The 12,559-nt window shown below is 47.9% G+C and overlaps 1 non-coding gene across 1 annotated transcript; it reads left to right on the forward strand.

Moving 5' to 3' along the window:
* The first annotated feature begins 6,009 nt into the window (after nt 1-6,009).
* On the forward strand, nt 6,010-6,114 carry LOC113461096. Its single transcript, XR_003383125.2, has one exon. It is a non-coding gene; the product is annotated as a U6 spliceosomal RNA (small nuclear RNA).
* The last annotated feature ends 6,445 nt before the right edge of the window (nt 6,115-12,559 follow it).

The raw sequence follows: 12,559 nt of genomic DNA on the forward strand, positions 1-12,559 counted from the left end.
TGAATGGCCACTAGGTGCGCATAGGTGTAGGGGCACAGGCACCAGAGCATGATGTACCGGAGCTCGGAGACTCGATTCCTGAGCCCGAGATTCCTACTAAGCATCCGACGTCACATGCAGAGGCAGGGTCGTCATCATCTGCACCTACTAGCCTCATGAAGGAGGACTGGAGTAGGTTGACTGATATCATGGTAGCTCAGGTGATGGGTCTCTCTGACCGGATGATGAGTAGATTGGATAACATTACAGCTGAGGTCAGAGGAGTATTTGCCCAAATGACGAGTCTCACAGACTGATTGACCACTTTAGAGAGAGATTATCATGGTCACCCTGGAACTCGAGCAGCTGAGTTAGAGGTCTCGGCATAGAACTAGCCAGTTCATAGGGCTCACAGACCATCACAATCATATCATACCAGACCTCCACTCACCACTTACACCAGAAGATCTAAAGCTAGATCATAGCCTTTGGATGCTACTAGGCCTGCAGATAGCACTATAGGAGCTCACTTAGAGTAGTGCCTTGAGTCATTCTAGATCTCTATGTGTTTTTGCCTTTTGTTGATTGTATCATTTATAGCATTTTGAACATATGGAAGTAATTTTGGCATCTATGAAATACAATGTCTTCCTTTGATTTATAATCTTTGTCATTGGCATGCAATTCACCTTGGTATTACATATTTTTTTTGATGATGACAAAAAGGGGAAGAAATATATAAGAAAAAGGGAAAACATATAAGAGAAAAATATAAGAAGAGAAATCAATATTTAAGGGGGAGAACATTGAATACATGCAAATCTGAATTTTCATTAATATACATCTTATTTTTATAATTTCGATCCATGAAACTGTATAATACATAAGCTTTTGGCACATAACTAAAGAAAGTTTCATAGCCTCGATACATAACTTGAAACTCTCAATTTGGCACAAATCCTTGAAAATTTTTACTCAATGAGACATAAGAGAAAACGAGAGTAAAGTTAAAAGAGATTTGACATCAATCTGATGATGATAGGGAGAGCTATTGGTTCCTTGATACATACTCCAAAAATAAGACTATCTTGAACCAAAAGCACCTTATGATGTTAAATTAAACTTTGCATATGAATGGCAAATCAACGATATGTAGTATTTTGTAATCATCAAAAAAAGGGAGATTAAGAATCAGAATGCTATTTTGATGTTTACAAAACCATGAAGGTCATAGGAAAGTACCAATGCAATTAACAAAATTAATCAAATAAATAGATAATCAAGTGAGAGAGTAGTGATATACTCTCGATACATCCAACAAACTTGATACACTCATGGTACACTTATCTACAATACTTAATATGATCCTCAAGAACTCATCCAAGGATAATTCTACTAAAAGAACTTGAGATAAAATCTAATTTCCAGTTTGATCAAACTAAGAGGGAAGTTTCTCTTGATAAGGGACATTTCTGTAATTCTGTTTATTAAAGAAGTGAAACTTGAATGTGCCATACTTCATCAATTTTATTGAAAAATTTTTTTATTACTTCATTGTGCTAAACTAATATTCAATGCAAAAAAACATGGTTAGAGTCGACCCCAAGTAGTTTGGAGTCGATCCTGATACATTTGGCACGACCTGGCACGATGTGGCACAACCTTGGAACACTTGGCACAGAGTTGGAGTCGATCCCAGAAGTAATAGAGTCGATCTTGGCACTTTTTGGTACACTCTGGCACAAGATGGCACAAATGGCACAGACCTTGGATCGACCCCAGGAAACCTTGAGCCGATCCCAAGTTGAGTCAACCCCAAGACATGATGAGCTGATCCCAATGAAAAGAGCCAGAAAAGCAACTCTCTGGAGTTTCTGAGAGGGTCGACCCCAGATAATCTTGAGTCAACTCCACTAAAGCTTGAGTCGACCCCAAGAGAACATGAGTCGACCCCAGCCTGAAGAATCAGAAAATTGGGTCTCTGCAATCCCTAAAAGGATCGACCCCAGGAAAGCTCGAGTCGACCCCACTGTAGCTCGAGTTGACCCCAAGAGAAGATGAGTCGACCCCAGCCCAGAATGATAGAAAGATAAGTCTCTAAAAATCCTGAGAGGGTCGACCCAAAAAAAGTTTGAGTCGACCCCACTGTAGCAGAAGCCGACCCCAAAAATACATGAGTCGACCCTAGTCTGTGGAACAGTAACTTGAGTCGACCCCAAATTTGCTTGGGTCAACCCCAGCACGACTGACAACATAACGGCTAGTTCTGCATAAGTACTTTTTGAGTCTCCAATGGCTAGAAATGGCTAATTTCTCCATTCCAACGGCAAGAGAGTTACTATTAGAATTGGGAAAGTATTTAAGGAGAACTATTCATCAGTGGAAAGAATCCTTTTTTAAGAAGAGCATTCAAATGAAAAACCAAGCTTTCAAGTGCTTCATCATTTGCTTCATTCCAAAATCCAAAAAGAAGGTGGTTGAGCACATTCAAAGAGAAATCAAGAGCTCCACCAACTCTTGAAGAGTGAAGCAATCTCAGTAAAGAAAAAAAAAAGCATCTTCAAAGAAAAAACATTTTTCTTTTCTTCTCCTTAGTGCATATTTAATTTATATGCTCATTTAGGAGCTTTGTTTCTTGTATTTTTAATCTTGTTGTAAGGTTTGTTGGTGAGACCATAAAACCAACGGAATAGGTTGTTGGTGGGCCCAAAAAACCAACATAGGTTTTTGGTGAGCTCGAAAAATCAATTGTAAAGATTTTTGGATTGTGAACCCGGAAAACAATCCAACTGTAATCCGATGGATTATAGTGAATTTCCAAAGGGATGCTTGGGGAGTGGACGTAGGTGTTGTGAGGTGCACCGAACCACTATAATTCTTGTATGTTCGTATTATCTTGTTTGTGTTTTCAATTTCACATATATAATTGACACTAACTAAATCACTCACACACACATCACTTAAGAAGAGTGAAGATCAAAATAATTTAGAAAACCCAATTCATCCCCCCCCCCCCCCTCTTGGGTTGTCACATTGGGCAACACCACCCCTCCAAAAAACAAAAAAATACAGACAGGTCAAGAAGAAAGGATTTGGGTTCACCTCATCACTCAATCACTAGTGGAGTCACTCTGCTTGTCTTCCTCCCTGGAGTACTAATCTAGCGCCTGTCGAGCCATAGATCACATATCCTAGATGTAGAAATATGAAGAGTATCTGATGGTCATGGTTATGGTCATTAAACCTTTATCTATAGTGAACCCCTGCAGTCTGTTGTCAAACATGATTATTCTGAACATGTATTGCTGCTGCTTTTGTATGCTGATTATGTCGATGGATTTTAGAGCACACACCGTCAAACTATTTTCATGCTTGGCCAGGTGGCACCCTGACCACCGGAGAAGGAGGAGGGAGAAGATGGAGGAGACATAGAAGGTTTGGTAGAGGATTGTTCAGAGGGTTGGAAATCTTATAGGGGCTTTCCGAACAACTCACCATCGTGATTCTCGTTGTAGTTGAGCATGATCGGCGGCCGCTCAAGCGGCCATGGTGCTACTAGACAATGGCCGCAGGACTGACACGAAACGGCCGCAGCGCCTTCGCTCCCATCTCACTCGAGAAAGCCGGAGCAAAAGATCTCGATCGTGATCTTCTGCTTCAGTTTCTTCCTGACTATGGACTGAAGCTGGTTGGGCTTGCCGACTTCAGCCCAAATGGCCCATTTTGGGCTGGATCTCACGTTCTCCCCCATTAAGAAAATTTCATCCTAAAAATTTAAAATATCTAGGCTTTGTAAATTTAGAGATGCTCGGCCCATTGAGTAACATAAATCCAAGATCTCATTCTCCTCAATCAAAATCAGTATGATAGATAATTTTGGATCAATTATCAAAAGTTTCATATAAACTAGCAAGATTAGCACTAGATAAGTGACTAAGATAAATCTAAGATTGAACTCATCATCTTGATGCAGGTTCACTCCTGATCAGATTGGGATCGATTCACCACAAAATTGATTAAAATTAATTGTATTTGGGATATGTTAACCCCATGGTTTCAACGGTTTACCATTTGATTTTAATGATAAGAAATAAATGAATTTAGTTCATTATTATGATTAATTATAGCAAACAAATAAAAATTAGAAATTGAGATTTCTTTTGAAGGCAAATGATGGAATTCTGAACAAGTATTAGTATTTTCAGCATAAATTTTTATTGAAATATAATATTAATACAATTTTTGACGATATGGAAAGAAGACTTATTTGTCTATAACTTTTATATTCAATATATTTTCAAATTTGAACTTTAGCTATGAGTATCTATCTGTAGCTATAATTCAGGTTGACATATGTTTACTCTTTTAGCTGTAACTTTTCAACCAAATATTTTAAAATAATTCTTGTCAGGTTGAAAAGTTAACTTAAAGGTATACAACTTCCATATGAAATATATTTTCAAATTTGGATGTTAGCTATGAGTATTAGGGTCTATACTCTATCTATCTGTGGCTGTAATTCAAGCTGACATATGTTTACTCTTTTAGCTGTAACGTTTCAACCAAATGTTCTTTTGAAATGATTCTTATTAGGTTGGAAAGATAACTTAAAGAGCTACAATTTTTATATTAAATATATTTTTGAATATTGACTATGAGTAATAGCGTTTGCAATCTATCTATCTATAGCTGTAATTCTGGCTGACATATGTTTACTCTTTTAGCTATAACCTTTCAACTAAATGTCCTTTTGAGATGATTCTTATCAAATTGGAAAGATAACTTAAAGAGCTACAACTTTGTCTCCACCACTAAGTCAAATTCAGCCTTTTTATTTATCAAAAAGGTGCTGCAAGACAGAAAACTAAATCCAATCCAAATCTGCCTATATTAAATGTGTTGGAAAAGAGTTTTCAAAGCTTCAAATTATTTTAAATGGGAAAATGGCTTCTCAAGCCTATAAAAGGAGATTCATATCTCATATTGCAGTAAAAGAAAAAAAAAGGAAGAGAGATCCATAGAGTTTGAAGAGAAATCAAGAGAGTTGTGCTTATAAGTGAAAATTCTTTCTTGTTGAAAAATTGAGTGTAGTACTTTTATTCTTATTATTTTTAATTAAGTATTGTAAGAGAGTTGTGGAGCTTTTGTTAGCTTGAGTGATAGAGAGTAATTACTTGAGAGGATTGTACTCTAAATAAACAAAAGAGTGTTTGAGGAAGTAGATCACCAAGGGTTAGCTCGGATATCGCCAAGTGTTTAGCTTGGTTGCACCTGGAAGACAAGCGATTTGTAAAGCTTTGGATAAGCATAGTGGATTAAATCTTAAAAAGAAGTTCCGAAGAGTGGATGTAGGCTCACAAGGAGACTGAACCACTATAAATCATTGTGTATTACTTTTCTTCCCTTCTCTCTTTATTTTTCTATACTTAGTTGCATATTTGTGATTATTACTTGTTATACTTGTTGCATCTAGTTTATTTCATTAGATTCAAAAATTTGAGGAGATTTGATTTTATTTCTGCAAAATTTTATAAAATCCAATTCACCCCCCACCCCCCTCTTGGGTTGCCTAGTTGGGCCAATAGCATAGAATTTGAAATGAAATAGATCTTATACACTTATTATGGTAGAGTGTTGATCCCTCAAAAGATAATGACCAACCTTAGCGTCAAATAATCAACTAACATTGTTCATGATATACTCAATTTTCTTAATTCTTACTTCCCAAGCATACTAGATCAAGATTAACCTTCGAGATAATTGTCATATTTGCACCATTATAGTAATCATATTCTAGATCCAATTTGAGCAAAGCCAACTCTAGATTTTCTTGACAATTCCATTCTACAATTTGACATTGATCTCTCTTTTGACGATATCAATTCTATGCTCCAATAATTTAAAAGATTCCAGATTAGGTTACTCATGAGCATATTCAACCACCTCAAATCTTTACTTTGAAACTTATTTAGGCATTTTAATGAAATCCCACTAGTAGTTCACCTGCGATGATACAAAATCCATGATCATATATACACACACACACACACATTCGATAAAATTGGAACGATATAGAGAAGATTAGCATGGGCCCTGCGCATATGATACATAAATCGAGAAATGGTCCAAATTTTTTTATGGAAGAACCCATGCAAGCATATGTTGAGTCCCACATCGGTTATTTACTAAGTAGATCTTGGGTACTTATACTAGATCAATAAACCCAAATAAAACCTTGTGGTTAGCTTTTTTGGGTGAGATCCTAAGTTGCTACAAATGGTATCAGAGCAAACTCGGCCCATAGCCAATATGGACTAGGGGATACTACAATACGAGTTAATGAAGGCAGATCATGGGCCGATCGTGGTGCTTATGATTAGATTTGAATGAATTTGAACGAGGGAGTATGTTAGGATCCGTGCAGACGTGTATTTAGTATCACATCAGTTATTCACCAAAGTGTTCTTGGGTACTTATAGAGGACTAAGAAACTCAAATAATATATTTCGGCTAGCCATTTTAGGTGAAATCCTGAGTTGTTACATCGGTAGCTAATTGAAATTTTTAATTTTTTTAGAATATAAATCTAATTGGTGCCAACTTGGAGGGTGCCTTGTTATAATTTTCAAATATGAAAATACATCAAGATCTTGGATTATCATTGTTGCTGGTGGTCCAAACCGAGAACGATTGACACAGCGGTGTGAACGGGGTTCCGTCTGAGTTGTCTTGGTTGGTGTTGGTTACGCTCCACCTTCCACCGGGAAACCTGCGAGCAAGCCTCGCACCACCACTGGGGTAGTGGGGGCCCTCCGACGATCAAGTCAGAGGAGATTGGAGGAGAATGAGAGATAATAATCGCAAGCAAGAGAGTGCTCTGGAAGATATTGCTTACCCCCCCCCTTCTCCCCCCAGCCGCATATATACCTGGCTGGGGGGTCTCTGAGGGGGGTTTGTCATCGTGGGCGCGGCGGAGTGGCCACTGACATGGCCGTTACAGGGCGTCGTGGAGCAGCGCTGGGTACGGCCATGACAGGGCGTAGTGGAGTTCCGCTTTGTACGGCTGATACAGGAGATCGTGGAACAGCATCGAATACAGCCGTTGCAGGGAGTAGTGGAGCAGGAGGCCTCGGCGTGCCTCTGGGAAGCAGCCTGTCGTTATCAAGAGATCTCCGACTCGGGGTCGGAGTGCTGGATCAGGGGGCAGCCGACCCGGGGTCGGGCTGCGGTGCTGAGGATATCCGACTTGGGGTCGGATTGCTAGATTAAGGGGCAGCCGACTCGAGGTCGGGCTGTGGAGCCGAAGATGTCCGACTCGGGGTCGGATTGCTGGATCAAAGGACAGCCGTAGTCTTCATGGGCGCGCGTGCCAGTCACGTGGAGCATGGCGGCTTAGTTCCCCCGTAACAGTAGCCCCCACTTCCGAGCCTGGAACCAGAAGGGGAACGGGTGAAGGGAGTGATGCTTCGAGATTGCCGCCATCCCTCGGAGAGGCGCGCGCGCTTCGAGCTCCCCGCCTTCTTTATGGCGTATGGCGGTTGTTGCTGACCTGGCAGTCTGAGGATTTCGGCGGACATCCTTCCTTAATGGTGTCGATTTGCCTTTGGGGCGCGAGCGACCCTTCGGCGGCCAGGCGTCCTCTGGCGTCATCGAGGCATCACCCGCCTTTCCGCCTATTTAACCGGGGGCCCTCCCCCGTCCGTCTTCCTCTTTACAGACATTTTCGAGTTTCCCCTTTGCGCTGCCGTTGTTGCCGTCGGACTGTTCGCTTGCTTCTCCTTTGACGCTCTCGGAGCCGTTCTTCCTTCTCTTCCGGTGAGTTACCCCATTCTTCTACTTAGGGCTCTTCGTACTTTCTCCTTTTGTACTAGTGTACCCCAGTCGTTCCGGTCTTTCCCCCCTTCTTGTCCCCGTCCTGACCGTAGGTTTATTGGCCATTAGGAATGGCGAAGTGAGAGCAGACCGCATTAAGTCGGAGCTGGTCGCCGAGGACTTAGACAAACTCATGGCTCGGTACCACCTTCCCGAGGCCTGCAACGTTACGCTCCCGGGGCCTGAGGAGAGGATGTCCCATCCTCCTCCAGGGAAGATCGCCATCAATGAGAGCATTCTCCAGGCCGGGTTCCGCTTTCCCCCTTCGGACTTAGTCGTGCAGGTACTCCGGGGTTTAAGAGTTGCGCCGACGCAACTGGTGCCGAACTCGTGGCGTGCCCTGACGGTCTTCCAGGTTCTCTGCCGCATGCACGAGATTCCCGCCACTCTGAATATTTTTTGGGAGTTCTACAGCCTGAGTGGCCACCCCCAGGACAAAGGATGGTGGTGCTTTGCGGCGCGGCGAGGGTGCGGCCTCGTCAAAGAGGCTCCTTCCTCCATTCACGGCTGGAAGGAGCGTTTCTTCTTCATCGATGTAGATCCCTCTTGGGAAATCAGGGCGACCTGGGAGATGCCGATGAAGTCCCCGATCGGCCTATCGAGACTGTCGAGGGAGGAATCCGATGGCTTGGCCGCCTTGAAGGGGTTGGTTGCCGAGGGCCAGCTCCCCCCGGTGGCCCGCCTTATTTCCGAGGATACCTTGGTGAATGTCGGTCTGAGCTCGGTCCCCACCGACCGTGAGCCCACCACCATTTCTTTTTTGACTCTTTTCTCCTCTTTCGTCTCGTTCTTTCCTTCGGTTTCTCAGCCCTCGACCATCTCGTTCTTGTTGCAGAGATTGACGACGTCATGCGGTCGGACAAGGGACCGGCTGTTGGTAGGTCGTCCCTACTGGAAGCGGTCCGGAGGAGGAATCGAGCTCCTCCGAGCGGGGCCCCGCCGGCGAAGAAGTCCCGCAAGGAGGTGCCTCCGACGCCGACCGACGAGTCCGGGCCCACCGATCAGGGAGACGCCGTGGGCACGGACCGGCAGCTGACGCTGTATCAGCCCTCCGGTGGTGAGACTGCCGCTATTTCCGGAGGTATCATCCGAGCCCGCTCGAGACAGACGGGTCGGGCGTGATCGGTCCCCGGTCCGGCCTTCGACTCAGCCGGCTCCTGATGATCCGAGGAGGGACGCGCCGAGGCCCCGGCCGAGTGGGGCCCTATCAATTCCTGGAGTGACCCCCGCCCCGAGCACAATCAGCAGGACTCTTTCCCAGGCGATGGATAAGGGTAAGGCTGCAGAACCACCATCCGGCTCCGGAGAGAAATCGGGGTCGGCCTTCACTACCGATGGCGCCCGAAACCTCATCGAAACAGTGCTGCTGGAGAAGGACCGTCGGCGGGTCCGGGAGTTGGGGGTCTCTGACGTCGGGGCTGCCAGCTGTGTCTGTCTCATGTCGGTGAGTGTTCTTCTGGCTGCTTTTCACCATTTATTAGCTCTGTTGTTCTCCGCCTGACGCCCTCACTTTTCCTATCTCTTAGCTCGCCCAGTACATGATCCGTCTAGAGGAGTGCTACAAGGAACAGGCGGGGCTTCTGGCGAAGGCCGAGCACCGACTGAAAGCAGTGGAAGAGGGAGGCCAGGCCGTGGCGGGCAGGACGACCGGGGACCTCGAGGCGAGGCTCCGGGAGGCCGAAGAGCGGGCACTCGGCTTCGCCGCCCTCGAGAAGCAACTGTTGGAAGCTCGGGAGCAACTCAAAGTCGCCTCGGGCCTCGAAAGCAGGGTTAAGAAGGCGGGGGAACGAGCTGAAAAGCAGTGCCGGAAGGTCGCGGACTATCGAGAGAGGTGGAAGAAGGCTCAGCGGTCTGCCGACAGCGCCCGCAACCGAACCCGGTCTCTTGAAGCCAAACTGGGCGAGTTGGAGTCAGCCTTGGAGAGGTCCCGCGCGAACGACCAAGAGCTCCGTTCGCGCCTGGAGGAAGCTGAGGCCGCTCGCACTGCTGCCGAGGCGGAGCGTAAGGAGGCTCAGGCTAATCTGCTGAGGGTCTCCTCCGAGGCTGAAGACCGGATTGTGGCGAAGGTCTTGGAGGCTAAGGCTCAGATTAAGGAGCGAGCAGAGGCGGCGCTGGCCGAGAAGAGTGCGGAGATCTGGCGCCAGGCGGTACAGGCTTATCGTCAGTCCGCCGAGTTCACCCGTGATATGTCGGAGGCGGTACGGGCCTATCGTCAGTCTGACGAGTTCGTCCGTGACGCGTCGGACGCGGGGTCCGAATCCTTCATCTTAGGCTTCGAGGAGGGCCTGGCAAGGGTGTCGGCTAAGTACCCCGAAGTTGACCTGAGTGGGATTTCCCTTCTCGACTCCTCTCCGGCGCCATCGCCTGCTGATTCTCCTACCGCCTCCCTACCCCCTGCGGACGAGCCCGACGCTCCCGACCCGGGGGTTTCTCCAAGCTGACCTCTTGTACCTTTCGTTGTCCTCTTTTTTTGTATGTCGGCATTTTGCCAAATTGTATGGGCCTTGGCCCTGAAACAATGAAAATTAATACAAGTCGAATGTTTCTTCATCTCGCTTTCGTCCTCCTCTTTTTTTCTTTTAACTCTTGGCGACGTCTTGCCGACTCCTGACTCTCGAAGTTCTTCCGGCCCTAAGCCAGGCATCCGAGGGTTAGGCCTCAGGAAATTCTTCCGGCGCTAGGCCAGGCATCCGAGGGTTAGGCCTCAGGAAATTCTTCCGGCACTAAGCCAGGCATCCGAGGGTTAGGCCTCAGGAAATTCTTCCGGCGCTAAGCCAGGCACCCGAGGGTTAGGCCTCAGGAAATTCTTCCGGCACTAAACCAGGCATCCGAGGGTTAGGCCTCAGGAAATTCTTCCGGCACTAAGCCAGGCATCCGAGGGTTAGGCCTCAGGAAATTCTTCCGGCACTAAGCCAGGCATCCGAGGGTTAGGCCTCAGGAAATTCTTCCAGCACTAAGCCAGGCATCCGAGGGTTAGGCCTCAGGAAATTCTTCCGGCACTAAGCCAGGCATCCGAGGGTTAGGCCTCAGGAAATTCTTCCGGCGCTAAGCCAGGCATCCGAGGGTTAGGCCTCAGAAAATTCTTCCGGCACTAAGCCAGGCATCCGAGGGTTAGGCCTCAGAAAATTCTTCCGGCGCTAAGCCAGGCATCCGAGGGTTAGGCCTCAGGAAATTCTTCCGGCACTAAGCCAGGCATCCGAGGGTTAGGCCTCAGGAAATTCTTCCGGCACTAAGCCAGGCATCCGAGGGTTAGGCCTCAGGAAATTCTTCCGGCACTAAGCCAGGCATCCGAGGGTTAGGCCTTAGGAAATTCTTCCGGCACTAAGCCAGGCATCCGAGGGTTAGGCCTCAGGAAATTCCGCTCGTTGGTCGGCCAAGGCTGGCGCAAGCCGAGGCGACCGGTCGGGGCTTCAGGCTAGTCTGGTCCTGGGATGGTCATCGGGTTAGCCTGGCATCCGAGGGCCGAGCCTCGGGAGATTCCGCTCGTTGGTCGGCCAAGGCTGGCGCAAGCCGAGGCGACCGGTCGGGACTTCAGGCTAGTCTGCTCCCGGGATGGTCATCGGGTTAGCCTGGCATCCGAGGGCCGAGCCTCGGGAGATTCCGCTCGTTGGTCGGCCAAGACTGGCGCAAGCCAAGGCGACCGGTCGGGGCTTCAGGCTAGTCTGCTCCCGGGATGATCATCGGGTTAGCCTGGCATCCAAGGGCCGAGCCTCGGGAGATTCCGCTCGTTGGTCGGCCAAGGCTGGCGCAAGCCAAGGCGACCGGTCGTGGCTTCAGGCTAGTCTGCTCCCGGGATGATCATCGGGTTAGCCTGGCATCCGAGGGCCGAGCCTCGGGAGATTCCGCTCGTTGGTCGGCCAAGGCTGGCGCAAGCCGAGGCGACCGGTCGGGGCTTCAGGCTAGTCTGGTCCCGGGATGGTCATCGGGTTAGCCTGGCATCCGAGGGCCGAGCCTCGGGAGATTCCGCTCGTTGGTCGGCCAAGGCTGGCGCAAGCCAAGGCGACCGGTCGGGGCTTCAGGCTAGTCTGCTCCCGGGATGATCATCGGGTTAGCCTGGCATCCGAGGGCCGTGCCTCGGGAAATTCCGCTCGTTGGCCATGCGCCTGTCGCTTGCAGCCCGACGGGGTTTCTCCGTGGCCAGCTGCGATCGTGTTTCTCCTCTTCTCCAAGCGTTGCCTGGGGAACACCAGAAGGGCATTAAACGCTAATTGATGCGTTACCTGGGAAATCGGATCGCCAGTTGCTGCTTGCGAGGAGTGTCAGTTAAGCGGCCGCGATGCGCGCGTTCTTCGAGGCGGATGCGGCCTGGGCGCGGGCGGAGATACGTAGACCTAGGGGTACAGGGCACCCGGAGTGTCCTGCACAAAAAATGCGATTAAGGAGAATGACGCTTAGGAAATCGCGGAAAGATACGCCTTGAGAGCCGGATCGGCTCCGGATTCAATGCGCCCGCATTTATTGGAGCCACCCGTATCGGAACGACCGGGGGGCCGCAGTTTGGCTATAAATATAGGTGCAGGTGCGATGGAGCCTGCCAAGCCGGAGCTGTTCAAGTTGCCATGGATCGTGGACCTTCTCTCTGGCGCATGGCTGAGAGACTCCTGCCGAAGGAACGGGAGGTGCGCCCCTCGCGACTTCAACCAACTAGCCGTTTCATCTGGGATCAGCAAGGAGGGTCTCCCCGGCGGAACTCCGCTCTAGGTGTTTC

This window comes from Phoenix dactylifera, unplaced genomic scaffold (assembly GCF_009389715.1).
Source record: "Phoenix dactylifera cultivar Barhee BC4 unplaced genomic scaffold, palm_55x_up_171113_PBpolish2nd_filt_p 000339F, whole genome shotgun sequence".
In the NCBI taxonomy this organism is placed as follows: Eukaryota; Viridiplantae; Streptophyta; class Magnoliopsida; order Arecales; family Arecaceae; genus Phoenix; species Phoenix dactylifera.